General features: G+C 35.8%; 1 pseudogene; it reads left to right on the forward strand.

Moving 5' to 3' along the window:
* The first annotated feature begins 12,609 nt into the window (after nucleotides 1–12,609).
* On the forward strand, nucleotides 12,610–14,442 carry LOC141502851 (non-POU domain-containing octamer-binding protein pseudogene; annotated as a pseudogene).
* Nucleotides 14,443–14,688: the final 246 nt, after the last annotated feature.

The following is a 14,688-nucleotide window of genomic DNA, read 5'->3' on the forward strand; positions in this document are numbered from 1 at the left end:
TCCTAAAAATAAATAAAAATCTATACCTTTTGGCTCAAAAATAAGTATCATCATTTAGATCAGGGTTTCTTAATTTAACACCTAGGGAATCCAATGGATCCATGGATAAATTTCAATTTGTCCTTGAACTTGGAAAGAAAAAACCCCTGTATTTCCTCATTTTCCCCTAGGCTCTAACTGAAATTTAGCATATCCATCTATTATGAATGTAGGCTAAAACAAAACAAAATTAAATTAAAAAAAACTTCTAAAAAAGGAGCTTCTAGACCTCATTAGTTGGCTAAAGAGTTTTACACACACACACACACACACACACACACACACACACACACACACACACACACACACAGACACTGACTGACACACTCAAAAAAAGACAGAGACAAGCTATGAATGTCTTTTTCGTTAAACAGACACTGAATTTCTGGAGTCTGCTACATATTTCAAATCTTGACCTCACTACTTATTACTCTTTTGGCATTAGACAAATAATTTGTCTCCCTTGGCCTTACTTTTCTTGAATGTAAAATGATGAGCTTGAACTGAGGGCATCAAGGATCATTTCCAAATCTAAATCCTATTAACTTTTTATTTATTTATTGTCTTATTTCTCATAATTCATTCAAAGGCAAAATAAATTTGAGTATAGATATATAAAACTGGTTAGAAAGGAAAAGAAACTTTACGAAACAAAAACCACAGTGGAATGCAGGGTACCTTTCCAGACAGGATAATTCATGTTTTTGTCATCTGGAAATACCAAAAAAAGATAGATTTTCAACTGTGCCCTGAAGATCAACAACAACAACATCAATTTTTCCTGGATTAGTAAGAGAAAGAACCTCTTAATCTAATGATGTCAAAAAAATTAGCAAATATATTATTCTGTACATATTTCCATTTCACCACACTGTTAATGAGAAGAAATATATTTTAGAAAAATGTATAAATAATGCTTTAAAAACACATATTAAGTGTATTTTAGTATATAAAAATAGAGAGAAGTTAAGAAGACCTGGATTTAAATCCTGTCTTTAACACATTCTGGCTGTGTATACAAGGCAAAATTATTTAACATCTCAGAGTCCTAGGAAAGCTATTAAAATTGTAAATTACAAAGTAGTCATAGATCTAATTCACTGGGAAGGAGGCTCCACCCTGGGAATTTCCCAAACCCATGAAATCACGGTTCATAGAATAAATAAATAATAAATAATATTATGTAGATAAAAGTAACATTATATTCTTTATATTTGGTCTCATTTTTATACTTCCTTTTTCATTTTGGAGACTTTGCAAAGGTGAATTATTTATTTTTAACTAAAAGAAGATAGACTATTTACTAAAAGCTTTCATATTTATCAGTTCACTTGATCTTCATAACAATAATATGGTGAAGAAGTACAGATATTTGTTTTCTCACTTAAAGTTTCCAAATGTTTGAGTTTCACATATAGTAAGTAATATAATTGAATCTTGAACCCCAAGGCTGACCACCCAAGAGGTAATCAGACAGAAAGAACAACAAAGTTGTACACAAACTTGATTGAGCCAACCAACAAGAAGTCATTCAAGTGAGATGGTAGATGGCATGGCTTTACCATCTGGCCTGCTGCTTTGTTAATCAGACCTCTGGCACTGCATCTAAAATGCTGGTATAGACTAAAGACCCCTGAGACTTAGCATCTGACCTTCACCCTTTGGATTTCTGAGTCCTTACATCTGCTCTGCAACTGAATTCTATTATGTATTTTTTGTTACTACTTGTGTTTCAATCATTTCAGTTGTGTCTGATTCTTCATGATGCTATTTGGGGTTTTCTTAGCAAAGATCCTGAAGTAGTTTGTTCTTTCCTTCTCCAAGTCATTTTCTAGATGAGAAAATCTGAGATAGAGTCAAGTGATTTGTTCAGGGTCACACAGATAAAAAGTAATTTGGGGTTGAGGTGAGACTTCCTGATGTTAAACCTAGTACCTATCTGTCTGTAGCCATCCCCCAATTAGAGAGTGACCTTGAGAACAGGGACTATCTATCTCATTTTTTTCCTATTTCATTTATTGTGGCATTTAACAAACAGATTATGTCATGCAAATAATTCTGGACTTGGTGTAAAGAAAACCTGGGTTCAACTTCTACCTCGGTCATGTATTGAGTTCTTGACCCTGGGCAAATCACTTTTAACTGCACTGAGCCTCAGTAAATAAGTAGAGAAAATAACAGCATTTACTTTACCCAGTTTTTCTGGAGTTCAACAGAGACAAATATAAAATGTTTTGTAAAATTTAAAGTATTACCCATAAAAATGTTCGGCATATTGAAGCATTTAAAAATTCATTTTTTCTTCATCCACTGTAGGTCCATTCCTAATGATCTTTATATTACAAAATGACATTTCACAATATAATCTTCACATATGTATATAAACTGGAAAATAACCAGGAGAAAGGTACTGACTTCTAGATAGAGTTTTCTCTTTACGTATTCACAAGATCTGGAACAAAGGCCATGACAAAACAATAAGATGAACCAGGGGAATGGCTATTAAACTTTGATCAAGGTTTCAAACTGAGACCCATCTCTGACATGTCCTAACTGTGCAAATGTGGTCAAATCATTTAATTGCTTAAAACTTCAGTTTCTTCATGTGTCAGATGGCAGCAGTAATTCTTGAATATTTATCTTACAAGGCCATGAGGAAAGTGCTTGGCAAACTATACAGTGTTATGTAAATGATATATTGTCTCTTTTTTCTATATATTTACTTTTTAATGTGACAATATAGAATGAAATTAATATTCAATAATCTTGGTTGAACAAATTAATACTTTTCAGTGATTATGACAATTATAGTTTCCTAACAATTATATAATCCTACAAGTTTAGACATTTGCATGTCTGAGAGTAATTAAATGACAAGAAATTTAGTTAATATTTAGTAGTAGTTAGCAGTTAGTTAATGGTAGTTACAACTACTTTACTTTCAGTGTAGTAAATATTCAATAAATATCTGAATAGATAGACAAGTGGATGGATAGATGTTTATATAAATAATCCTTTCTTATGTGAGTAACTGGATGATTGAAAAGGGCAGAAAAAAACAGTAAAATGTTATGAGGTATATAAGGTATTGACCTACTTATATGTGAACAGCTTTCTTATAAATAGCAGTAGAAAAATAACTTGCATACTAGAAAGTGTTAATAATCATATTAAAGGAAGACAAGCATTTATATTTATTTTTATTTCATCAAAATGTGAAACATGGGTAGGAGAACTGTAGAGAACTCAAACTCCTGTTTGAAGACAGAAATATCTGAGGCTATATGAAATTATGATCTCTCAACTCATTTATATGTAAATGATTTTTAGCATTTGAGGGATTAAAATGTACAAAGGGATAAATGAAATAATTGTGTAAGGACTATGAAATTATTAAATAGAACCATTGCTTTTCAAAATAACAGAAAGGTAGATTTTTAAAATCCTGTATCAAAAAAAAAATAGCTGAAGCACTAAGCACCAGAAGGTCTATACTTTTAGGTAGGTCAATATCTACCGTATCATCCCTGGGCTACAAATGGAAGTTGATTGATTCAAAGAAGTCATGAAAAATAATTATATAATGAATCATAAAAGAAAGCATTACTTCAAAAATTGTTTTTTTAACGGGTGTAGAATTATGCAAATGTTATTTTAAAGAAATCAACAAAGCATATATTTAGTGATCAGAAACATTATATAGCATAACATATACCTCAGGGTACTTTATCAAACCCCAAAACAAAGTAAAGGAATACATAATTTTATATCCATGCTTGTTAGAAAATCTGATGTTAGATATGCTAGTACTTTCTATTAGTTGGAGTACGAGCAGAAAGTTCTTCGCAGGAAGGCAAAGGGGAAAAAAACCTCCCTCTGTTGTCTGAGTCTTGAAAGCAGTGGACTTTGTTATCCCCTGTTGCCCCTGAGAATTCTTTTGCCCTGAGTGTAGCCCTACTCAAAACACAAAGCTGTCAGGAAAAACAAAAGACTCTTCTCTTGGTGAAATACACAGGCAGGGCATGTAGAAACATCAGGGTTGCCCAACCTCTTAGAGGAAGCACAAACTCCTTGTATTCTGACCATCTGATAAGTTTTTGTAAAAACATGTTGAACACAATACCCTACACTTAGGAATTACAAACTAAAAGCAATAATAATAATATTTTAAAAAAACTGTTTAGGAAATTCTGTCAAAAACCAGCTAATCATATTTGCATATGTATAACCTTCAAATCCACAGAAATATGTTATAAACACTCTGCCAGCATGCCCTGTATCTGCCAAGTCTTGTAAAATATTCTCTTCTCTGAATATTTTGAATTAGAAATTCCTATAATAGCCACATACAGCAAGATCCCATTAATCTGATAACAGTTCATTCAAATTAGGAAATAATTTGTAGCAACTGGTGTTCTTCTGTTGATTAGAAAGTGTTGCCTGTGAAAAATTATTCATTTATTCTGCAACATAATTTCATAATTTGAAATGGAAATTAGAGTCAAAATTTGTCAGGTAAAACTTAGTGTCACAAAATAGAAGGTGAGAAATGTCACTGTATCAACTGAAAATATTATGGTGTATTTCTCAATGTAAATGCAAACAAAGACCCTATTTGTACACAGCCATAAACTAGACCACATCAGAGATAACACAGTCATCAGTTTCAGTCTCACTAATGAAGTCAACTCATTGATAATCTGCATTAGTTATTTCAGTCCTGTCTGATGAGAATATTCCCTCTGCCACTGAAAGTCGGCAGCTTCGCTGTCATTTACAGTCTGAGAGACTTGCTTAGAGTACTAAGATGCTAAGTGACATAATCAGTCAAAACCAAGACTTGAACCCACGATTTCAAAGTTCTGTGATCAGGCCCCTATCCACCATATAAATAAGAAGAATAAGAAGAAATTAGAATTGAATTGAAGAAAACTGCTATGTGGAATTATGCCATTTTTGTAATGCTCTTGTGGATATTTGAAACAATATTGCACTATGGAACTTTATTTGCAAAGTTACATATAAGGAAAGAAGAAAAAGAAGAGAAGGAGGATAGAGAATAGGGAGATGGAGGAAAAGTTGATGCCAACCGTTCCACAAACAACAGGAAAAAAATGAAAATTTACTAGAAGGCTTTCTGGAGATAACCTCTCTAAAATAAAACAAACAGATCAAAAATAGGGTCAACCCCATTCCACGAAGAAATATCAGACTTAGACCTTTATTGGAATGCTCTAGGCCCCAATATTAATGCAGATTAAGATTTAATTAATTTTTCTTAAAAGGCATATCACTGATTTTTTAAACAAGATTAAGTTGTGGTATCTAAAATATGCAGAAAACCTTTATTGTTTGAAAATCCATTTAATTCTAGCTTTAAAAAATTAGGTGGCTAAGAGGAGTCTCAGAACAGACTGTTAGAACTGAAAAGGACACTGGAAGGCTGGTAGTCTAGCTCAATTTGGTTATTCTGTGGAAAGTATGATGGAACTAAATACTATTCAGTCAGCTCAATCCTGTCTGATTCTTCCTGATACAATTTTTTTTCCCTTTGCAAAGAACCTGGAGTAATTTGCATTTACTTCTCCAGCTCATTTTTTTTTAGATGAGAAAAGCAGAGTTCAATGACTTCTGCAGGGTCACACAGCTACTAAGCAGCTGAGACTTGGAACTCAGGTCTTCCTGTCTCTAGGCCCAGTTTTCTAATCCTTTTGACAAATAGCTGCTCAGATATAGGAAAACCTGAATTCAAATTCACCCTAAATTTCTTACTAACTTCTTGCCCCAGGACAAGTCACTTAAATTAATCTGCCTCTGTTTTCTCATCTATAAAATGATAAGATTATGCACAGCACAGGACTTTTGTCAGGATAAATGAGACAATATTTGTAGAGTGTTTTGCAAACCTTCAAGTGGTGCTGTTCACATGTAAATATATTGTCTTTTACAAATGTAAATTTGTAAATGTTATTGGGTTCCCTCCTCCCAAAAATGTTATCCTTATTGAAAAAAAGCCTTTAGTACTTGGTCCTCAGGCAAGAAACAAATAAACAATTTATCATTGGACCTATAAATGAAGGTTTTTCTATTATTGTTAGTTTCATTTTTTCCCCAGCCTGCTAAGACTTTGTAGATTTTGGCCACTGCTAGTAAAGCTTTTAAGAATCCAGGGTTACCTCCATGCCAGAATAATGTATCAAAGAGGGAGGGCAGTAACTATGAAAGAATAAATGAAAATAGACAGAAGTATTTGTCAGGATTACTGTGGATGAAATCCATGCAGGGGGTTGGACTATAAACTCTGAATTCTTTAACTCTCTGTCTGCCCCAAAGCCAAACTGTTTCCTGACTGGTGTTGACACTAGAGAATGATCTAAGAGAAGATTCTATTCTATGGAAATACTAGCTGGCAGCTGGGGGGATTCAAGTTAGAGTTGGGTCCAAGCTTTGATAATAGTAGTAATTACTCACATTTGTAGAACAATTTATGCTATACAAAAAGTACTTTAAATGTCTTGACTCAGACCTACCTTCCAAATTTTGGTTCATATAACACAATCTTTCACACATTGTTCTAGAAAAATGGCCAAGTCTTGTGTGTGTGTGTGTGTGTGTGTGTGTGTGTGTGTGTGTGTGTGTGTGTGTGTGTGAGAGAGAGAGAGAGACAGAGAGACAGAGAGAACAAAAGAGAGAGACAAACAGATAAGAGACAGAAAGATAAAAACAGAAGTTGAAGGTTACAGGTTGAGATACTGTGACTGGGAGTAAGTAAGGATGGGGGAGTTAGGAAGAAGAAAGGGATTTTTGGAGTAAAAAATAATGAATTCTATTAAGATGTCTTTAGGATACCCAGTTTTAGATAGCTTCTTGGAAGCTGGAGATGTGGGACTGAAGGATTGTGGAAAGGACTGGACAGGTAGATCTGAGAGACATTTTGATAGAACTGATCATTGAAACCATGAGAAGAGGTCACTAAATGAAATAATACAAAGAAAGAATGAAGGGGGAAAAAGAAATTAAGAAACAATTATTTTACTCAGGAGAAAAACTTTGTTTTATAAGGATATTCTTCCAATCAGGCATCTCATATATATCTGTTAGATGCCACAAGATTCTTTGATGCAAACTTGGAGGAAGTTTCCAAAGATCTGATTATTAACATTGAGCAGAAAATAACACATATAAGAAGTTGAGATAACTGTGGATATATGAACGAATTTAAAACAACAGGAAATGGAGAAAGGTTATGATAGTTGTCCTATTAAGAGGAATTTTACCTATTCAGTTATGCTTGTGAAAAGAGAATCAAGAGTAGAACAAAGGTAGAAATTATAAACAAACAAATTAAGGCTGAGGGAAAAAAAATCATACCAAAAGCAAAACCAAAACTCTCTGGGACAGCCCATTCTACTTTTAGATAGTTCTGTTGAGAGATCTTTTCGTATTTGTTTTTGTTGTTGTTTGGTCTATTTTTTTTTTTAATGCAGTCAAAAATTTACTTTAATATTTTCCATTCACTGCTCCTAGTTCTGGAGTTAAGCAGTACCAATCTAATCCCCCTTCTGTGGGACCATCCTGCAATGGTAAGGTATCTAGTTCATGGAAAATCCTTTGAGAGTTTATCAGTACATAAATCTTGGACAAAACACTGGAAATAGAGAATGGTCTTGGTTGAAGAAGAAGAGCAATATGGGATCAATTGTATTTTGGAAAATATGAAGAACTTTCAATGATCTTAAGCTGTTCCCTCATCAAAAATACAAAAATACATACATGCAAAATATACAATCACATACATATGTATATAAATACATGTAAATAGATATAAGTATATAGAGTACCTGTATATGTATGTGCATCTATTAGGAGCAGTGGATAGGGCATCAGCCCTGAAGTCAGAGGACCTGAGTTCAAATATGATTTATTCCTTAATACTAATTTGTTCCCTGAGATATTAAATAGTTGTGAATTTCAGAAGAATAAAATTTATAAATGAATTAAAGGATAAAGGAGGGACACATGATGGGAATTATTATGCCATAATGTTTTACAAAAATTCTTTCAAGACATTATCTAGGAAATAGAAAAATTTGTCACTGGACAATCTAAATGGTACATTAATATTCACAATATGATAAAAGATCTTAAAGTAGACTGATAAATGTTAGTTTAATTATCTATGCTGTATTTATGGCAAGACATTGACATATATAAATGCATAAAATGAAAATATGTAGATAAGTTGCAACCTGTTCTCTTGAACGATGAACTTACATTGATGAAGAATGCAGATTCTTCCACTAGGTATCTCACATATTGGATCATTCTTTAGAAATTCATTTGGAACTCTTGGGTGTTTACATATCCTCAATTTTCCAATGAGTCCATTGATGCTCTGACATTTATAAAGGTCAACACTAAATCCTTTTTAATCCCTGATTTCTCATTCCATCTACATTTTCTCATTATTTCTTAAGAACATGTTTTAGTCATGACCTAAAGTAGTGAGGTAGAATAGTGAAGAGAGCAATGAGCCTTGAGTCAGGCAAATCTGAGCTAAAATTTGGTTTCTGACACTTAAGAGCTATGTGACCCTAGGCAAGTCACTTAACCTCTAATATTCTCAGTTCTAAAATGGGGATAACATGAGAACCTCCTTCCTATGATTGTTGTGAGCACAAAATGAGTTGATATTCATAAAATATTAATATTATTATTGTGTCTGTCACATATTAGTTTTTTTCTCCCCTTTCCTTTATCTCCCTTCCTGTAATCAATCGGTATAATGCATCAAAAGATATTAAACCCACTGACTCATATGGAATACGCAATCTCAGAAGTAAAAGGAACATCTGTGTTCATACAGCCCAGGGTCCATGGACAAAATGTCTCTACAAAATCCCCAGTGAATGGTCTTTCAGCCTTTAATTGAAGGTACTTAGTGATGGGGAACTCACTTAGAGGGTGAAACAGTTAAGTGTCACAGTGAGAAAAGCGTTGATGAAGAAGAAGAAGAAGGAAGAAGAAGAAGAAGGAAGAAGAAGAAGAAGAAAGAAATAGAAGAAGAAAGACAAAGAAGGAAGAAGAAGATGATGATGATGGTGATGATGCTGATGATGATGCTGATGCTGCTGCTGCTGCTGCTGCTGCTGCTGCTGCTGCTGATGATGATAATGCTTGTCCTTCACTCTCAAAGTTGACCTTGACATCAGGGAGTTGATGCTGTGTCAAACAAGTGAATTAAGTCACCAACCTCATCTTCTCCTTGGGAGTCAATTGGGTTCAGTGTTCAGATATGAATCAGGATGACTGGAGATGGATCTATAAGCCAAACATCATGGTTAAATGACTTGACTAAGGTTGCATAGCAAGTAAGTGTCAAGTTTCTGGGGTCAAATTTGAACTCAAGTACTCTGACTCCAGTCTGGTGCTCTAGTCACTGCACCACCTAGATCTGAAATCAAAACATCTGAGTTCAAATCCAACTTCAGAAACTAAACTAGTTGTGTGATCCTGTGTAACGCAGTTGATCATTGTCTATCTCTGTTTTCTTATTTGCAAAGTGAGAATGAAAATATTATCTGTCTCCAGAATTGGTTTGCAGATAAAGTTAGATATCTGAAAAGTGATTTACAAAATTTGGAGTGGCATTTAATCACTAGAGATGATGATGATGATGATGATGATAATGTAATGACCATATAAGGTGATCCACTTCAGAAATGGACAATTCTAGTCATAAGTAATATTTTCCATTATATGCTCCTAATTCTGCTTGTCTACAGCTTCTACCTTTTGTTCTTGTTCTTCTCCCTGGGACCAAAGAGAGCTAGTAGAATACCTATTCTACACTGAAATCTATGTGGTTTTGATTAATTTAAATATTATTCAGTGATTAGTTCATTCTTGTATTCAGTGGATACTAATTGAATGTCTTCTATGATGTTTTTGTCTTCCTTCTTGAATCATGGTTAAGTGACTTGCCCAAGGCCACACAGCTAGTAAATGTCAAGAGTCTCCCCTTCTCCCTTCTCAACTTCAAGGCTAGTGCTCTACCGACTGTACTTCTTAGCTGTCCTTTAAGAGAGCTACAAAGAAAATGTCAGAAGAAAGGATCACTTTCAAAGTAGCATGTGAATTATACCTTAAGGGACAAGTAGAATTTTTACATTTAAAAATGAGAAGAGAAGTATATAACAAATAAAAGTGACATACAGGCTGGTTGTAATAAAATATTTCAATGTTCCCCTAAATTTGAGATCTCCTCAATATAGGCTATATTTCTCAGGATTCTGACTTCAGTCCATCTATAATGACTGTTATTATGCAAATTTTGTCCACCTCTTCCTATAAAAAATGCAGAAAGTGTCTAATCCAGACTTTACCATTAACTTAAAGGTTTCAAAAACTGTAAAAGAATATAAAACCCACCAGTAGTGTTTAAAAATTGCACTTTGTTTCAGGAAGAAGTTTGAGGTCATTAAAAGAAATTTTGATTTCCTACTACTCATTTTTTAATCAAATTTATTGTCAATTTTCATTTTCTGTCAAAAATATGCATAGATAATTGATCAAATAGATAGATGACAGGTAGAATAGACAGATGTGTCAATATAGATTTATATTATCCACTGCTAAAATCTAGAATTTCCTTAATTCTTTTCATTTAATAAGAAAAATATTCCTTGATAATTTATGCTTACAAGAAGGAAGAAGATTAGAGGTTGGAGAAGAGAGTTCTTTCTTCTTGCTTTGAGAAAAGATACATGAGTTCAAGAATCCAGGAGGAGCTCCCTGGAGAACCTCCTTCTTGGAAGAAGCCAACAAATAGAGAATCTGGTATCTTGTGAATATCCTTATGTCTAAGAGTCAGTTCAGGGAATCTCTCAGATGAGTTGAGATATCTTAATCCCAGGGGGAAAGCTCATTAAGACTGTGTATTTTCTAATATAATGTAAGCCATGTTACCTTCATTTCTACAGATTTATTTTTAACTATGATGCTTTACATTGCAAATAATTGGAAAAATGGGTACATATGCTATTAGTTATGTGTGATGGGTTTTGTTTAACTTGCATTTGGTGAGAAGTAAGTGAAGGCAACCATTCCTCATTAATAGAATGTAACCAGAAAGATTGGTATGAATATTTTTAAAAAATGCATTTCTTTCAAAAAATTTTAGAGGGGGATGATGGTATAATGTATAATTCTTATCTGGATCCACTCTCTGAGGAACACTGAATAGTTGCTGGTAGCACCAGTCTCCTATTTTTCTCCTGGTGGGAAATAAAGTATCTTTAGCAGGAGAAAAAAGCCATATCTCTGATATACCCACAAATACTCCCACACACAAACCTGGATATTTATTTAATAACCCCTATAAGTTATATGGATAGGACATAGTACCTCTACAAATATGTTAGGTTAGGGGTTTATGTGAGTATATATATTTATACACACATGCATATGTAAGTATATATATATATATATGCACAGATATATAAACATTCATTTATATATATATAAATAAAACATTTTTATGTATTTGTGTACATATATGCAAAATTTAATTTGAAAGACAGGCTCAAAAGGGTATTTATACAATTGTTTTTTCTTAGTTTTGACAATAACTATTTTTCATCTACTTACTTGAGTAATTAGGAATCTCATTTTGGAGAATGAAAAATTCTAGAAATGTGATTCAAATAATGTCATTCAAAAAAGAAAGAAACATAAAAAATAGAGGGTATTAAAAATATAGGGGACCAATAACATGGGAAAAATCCCTGCCCAACTCCTAACATTCTTTTTTTATCCCAAAATAAAATGACCAAGAAAATAACTGTCACATTTACCTATTTTCCCATCTGTCAATTAATAGCCATTTATGATGTTCCTACTATGTTCTAGGCCTTCATGCAATAATATTTTTGAGAGGGATGTGCAAGTGACATAATTTTTAATAAAGATGTTAGAAGGTAACAAATTGGTAGAGGTATTATTGTGTTTTTTTCCCATTTTTTAAAACTTCATATGTTTCTCCTTAGCCCATAGAGTTGTGTTATACATCAGTAATTTTATATTACACCTGGCTCCTTTCCATCTTCTATCTGCCAGCATTTACTTTGAAATATATGTACCTCCCCTTAACATATATGCCACCATAAATGTATTTCCATAAAAAATTAAAAATTATATAGGCTAATGTTTTCCTTATGTAATAGTCCATTTTCATTTGTGATGAAAGAAATGACTGGGAGAAAACTAATCAGTTTTAAAAAAATTTTTAAATAAAAATGCTAAGCCCCTTATGTTTTTTATTAACAGAATTTTATTGAAAAAGTAAGGGAACTTTGTTTTACTACTGTATTTCCTGATAGAGACAGGATAGTATATATCTTTAAAAATTAGAGTCATTCAAATTATAATTACATCAGTGACTGAATGCCCAATTTCTTTAATGAATAAGAAGAATGATAGGACTAATTAAACACCTCAGAAATCTTAGGTATCTTTGCTTTAAGAATAACTCTTGGCTGCCGCCACTCGCCGGGGAAAGACAGGCTTGGTATTGGGGTGCAAAAATGCAGAACAACAAAAGCTTTAGCCTGGATAAGCAGAACCACACTCCAAGGAAGCAGCATCAACACCAGCACCAGCAGCAGCCACCACAGCAGCCGCCGCCACCACAAATACCTGCAAATGGGCAGCAGGCCAAAAGCCAGAATGAAGGCCTGACTATTGATCTGAAGAATTTTAGGAAGCCGGGGGAGAAGACTTTTTACCCAGCGTAGTCGCCTCTTTGTGGGCAATCTCCCTCCTGACATCACTGAAGAGGAGATGAGGAAACTGTTTGAGAAATATGGAAAGGCAGGCGAGGTGTTCATTCACAAGGACAAAGGCTTTGGCTTCATCCGCCTGGAAACCCGCACCCTAGCCGAGAGTGCTAAAGTGGAGCTGGACAACATGCCCTTACGTGGAAAGCAATTGCGAGTGCGCTTTGCCTGCCATAGTGCATCTCTGACTGTTAGGAACCTGCCTCAGTTCGTGTCCAATGAACTGTTGGAGGAGGCTTTCTCTGTCTTTGGCCAGGTGGAGAGGGCTGTAGTCATTGTGGATGATCGAGGCAGACCTTCAGGGAAAGGCATTCTGCTCTGGACAGATGCAGTGAAGGATCCTTTCTTCTGACCACGTTTCCCAGGCCAGTGACTGTGGAGCCGATGGACCAGCTTGATGATGAAGAAGGACTGCCTGAGAAGTTGGTCATCAAGAACCAGCAATTTCACAAGGAACGAGAGCAGCCACCTCGATTTGCCCAACCTGGCTCCTTTGAATATGAGTATGCCGTGCGCTGGAAAGCCCTCATTGAGATGGAGAAGCAGCAACAGGACCAAGTAGACTGAAACATCAAGGAGGCCCGAAAAAAACTGGAGATGGAGATGGAGGCTGCTCACCATGAGCACCAGGTCATGTTGATGAGGCAGGATCTGATGAGACACCAGGAAGAGCTTCGAAGGATGGAAGAGCTGCATAACCAGGAGGTGCAGAAACGCAAGCAAATGGAGCTCAGGCAGGAGGCGTGAGGAGGAGATGAGACGGCAGCAGGAAGAAATGATGCGCCGACAGCAGGAGGGCTTCAAAGGAAACTTCCCTGATGCGAGAGAGCAGGGGATGCGGATGGGCCAGATGGGTATAGGAGGTGCTATGGGTATAAACAACAGAGGATCCCTGGGAGGTGCTAATGTGCCAGCTGGTGCCCCAAGTGCTCCAGGGCCTGGTCCAATGATGCCAGATGGAACCATGGGAATGACCCCACCACCCAGTGACCGCTTTGGCCAGGGTGGTACAATGGAAGGACTTGGGGCAATGGGTGGAAACCCTCCCACATTCAACCAAGGAACTCTTGGAGGGGACTTTGGCCCAAACAAACGTCGCAGATACTAATAGGGTCCCGGTGTGGCAAGTGTCCCCTGACCCTGCAGATAAGGACCCTTTATGGACTAGCCAGGATTCTATCTTAAAGGGGTGTCAGGGTGTCATGGTTCCACTCCTTCTCCTAGTTAGGCCTCCCCACTTGAACTACTCTAGGTAGGAAATTTTCTGAGGAGCGTTTAGTGAAGCAGTTCTATGTGGCGCAATCCTAAGACTTCAATGTGAAGGCTACAGAGGGGATGGGGGGGGGAGGCCATGGCGCAAGACCCGGCTCAATCCCTGTTTCCCTTGACCATTCCACCTTTCTCCCCTCACTCACTCACTCACTCACTCACTCACTCACTCACTCACTCACTGCTCCTTCAGTAAACTTAGATAAAATCCTCACCCCCATTTCCTGATTTCTGGTTAGGTAGGACCTCAGGAAGCAACAATACCAGTAGACAACCTTCCCTCTTCCCAACCCATTGTTCCTTTGATGTCCTGAGAAGGTTTTGTCATTCTCTGCTTTTAGGTTTCCATTATCTGTTTTGGTTTTGGTTTTTTTGTTTACCTTCTCTGTTTTTTTGGATGGGGGCAGCCCAGAATGGAGGAGCTTTGCCTCCCTCAGAGAAGTGCTGGTGTGTCATTGTCAACACCCTTTCTTGTTGGTCCAGGTGTGAGCTTGGAGGAAGGGGGCTGCTGGGGGCTGGGGCTCTCTTATCCATGCCTGTAGCT

This window comes from Macrotis lagotis, chromosome X (assembly GCF_037893015.1).
Source record: "Macrotis lagotis isolate mMagLag1 chromosome X, bilby.v1.9.chrom.fasta, whole genome shotgun sequence".
Classification (NCBI taxonomy): domain Eukaryota; kingdom Metazoa; phylum Chordata; class Mammalia; order Peramelemorphia; family Peramelidae; genus Macrotis; species Macrotis lagotis.